Raw genomic sequence first — 2359 nt, forward strand, 5'->3', positions numbered from 1 at the left:
GGTCTACCCCAAATAATGAAAGTTGACAGCGCTTCTGATCTCCCTGCTGAGGTCCGCTTCTCTTTCATCAAGGACTTGGAGTTCAAGTTCACAGCAGCCAAAGCGTACGTTAGAACACTGGTTCTCAAATGTTGTTTTGCTTACAGGACCCCAATCACATTTAGCTCTGTGTGGAGTACACCTGAAGTACCACCTACGTGTGAATTTCACCTTTAGGCCTACTTTCTTATGGGTCTTCCCAAGTACGAGCCAAGAACCCCCAGGGGTACTGTCGGGAAATTCTAATCAATGAGAAGAGACAAGGTCAATCGAGAATCAGGATATTACTTTATTGAAAACATGAATACAGGAGCAGGTCACACCACACACACGAACAATGCGAGTGCTCTGCCGTAATGAGGCTGGTCAGTGACTCACCCGTAGGTGATTCGTTGAGAGCCCAGTGAGCAGAGGAATCATGGTTCTTATATCTGACACTACAAATCATAAGCCACCTTGGGTTCTCCTGTGGTTATCCCCAACCTGGCTTAGTCCTCCAGATGCAAGGATGATTAGACACAATAAGGGTTTGGTTCCACTCCTCCAGGCTCTCTATCTTGGTTACACCCACCACATCTTGTCTATGGAATGCAGGCTGAAATCAGTTGTCAGCTCAAGCTATCTCTAGTGACCATACACCCAGACTAGCTGCAGGGAGCTAGAGTGGAGACCATAAAAACACTGCATTAGTAGAACAGAAATGTATTTTACTATTTGTTAAGTGTATAATTAAACTATTAATATAAAACAAATCTAGTAAATACATAATTTCTCTCACATACCTCCTCTCAAGAAACTCAGTTTCTTCTAGAAAATGTAAGGGTACAAGAATTACATAATTATTGTTAAACATACATTTAAACAAACAAAGTGCATATAAATTGCTGAGTTTGACCTGATCAAAACAGTCAATCTGGAACAGAAAATTAAACAAATATTTTTTTATCACAAGTTTCATTACTGCAAATAGGACAGTCGTCACACTGGCACCATGCACAATGGTAAGGGTCAGCATGATGGAAATAGCCATTTTCATCTGTATAGCACCATCTGTAGAAACGGAAATTAGCATATTTCATTGGACAAATCCAGGTAGTGATTCCCGGTTTCAGTAAAATGTCTTCCTTTTGGTGGTTAATGAACATGACCCAGGACAAGCATCACGATCCCACTATTTACAAGGTAACACTATGTTCCATTAGCATAAACCTACTATAGTTCCTGATTATCATTAAATGTAATTTCAGTAATGGATTAGGATCAGATTCACTCTCAGGATCAGAGTTCACCCTCTCCATTCACCAGGGCATGGTGAAAACGATGTCAACATCTATAGTACACAACTTCTTTACACATGTCACAATCAGCATAATAATCAATCCATAATAAATTTGTGGCCAAAAGTTGAGGATGACACAAATATTAATTTCCGCAGTTTGCTGCTTCAGAATCTTTAGATATTTTGTCAGATGTTACTATGGAATACTGAATTATAATTACATGAATTTCATAAGTGTCAAAGGCTTTTATTGACAATTACATGAAGTTGATGCAAAGAGTCAATATTTGCAGTGTTGACACTTCTTTGTCAAGACCTCTGCAATCCACCCTGGCATGCTGTCAATTAACTTCTGGGCCACATCCTGACTGATGGCAGCCCATTCTTGCATAATCAATGCTTAGAGTTTGTCAGAATTTGTGGGTTTTTGTTTTGTCTACCATCCACTTGAGGATTGACCACACGTTCTCAATAGGATTAAGGTCTGGTGAGTTTCCTGGCCATGGACCTAAAATATAAATGCTTTGTTCCCCGAGATACTTAGTTATTACTTTTGCCTTATGGCAAGGTGCTCCATCATGCTGGAAAAGGCATTGTTCGTCACCAAACTGTTCCTGGATGGTTGGGAGAAGTTGCTCTCTGACAATGTTGGTACCATTCTTTATTCATGGCTGTGTTCTTAAGCAAAAATGTGAGTGAGCCCACTCCCTTGGCTGAGAAGCAACCCCACACATGAATGGTCTCAGGATGCTTTACTGTTGGCATGACACAGGACTGATGGTAGCGCTCACCTTGTCTTCTCCGGACAAGCTTTTTTCCGGATGCCCCAAACAATCGGAAAGGGGATTCATCAGTGAAAATGACTTTACCCCAGTCTTCAGCAGTCCAATCCCTGTACTTTTTTGCAGAAAATCAGTCTGTCCCTGATGTTTTTCCTAGAGAGAAGTGGCTTTTTTGATGCCCTTCTTGACACCAGGCTATCCTCCAAAAGTCTTCGCCTCACTTTGTGTGCAGATGCACTCACATCTGCCTGCTGCCATT

At 41.2% G+C, this 2359-nt stretch overlaps 1 long non-coding RNA gene across 1 annotated transcript; it reads right to left on the minus strand.

Moving 5' to 3' along the window:
- Positions 1-383: 383 nt before the first annotated feature.
- LOC135539221 (uncharacterized) lies at positions 384-2134 on the minus strand. The gene is made up of 3 exons (XR_010455586.1): positions 1001-2134; positions 822-846; positions 384-697 (listed from the first exon to the last, which is right to left on the minus strand). It is a non-coding gene; the product is annotated as an uncharacterized LOC135539221 (long non-coding RNA).
- Positions 2135-2359: the final 225 nt, after the last annotated feature.

This window comes from Oncorhynchus masou, unplaced genomic scaffold (assembly GCF_036934945.1).
Source record: "Oncorhynchus masou masou isolate Uvic2021 unplaced genomic scaffold, UVic_Omas_1.1 unplaced_scaffold_3198, whole genome shotgun sequence".
NCBI classification, from domain to species: domain Eukaryota; kingdom Metazoa; phylum Chordata; class Actinopteri; order Salmoniformes; family Salmonidae; genus Oncorhynchus; species Oncorhynchus masou.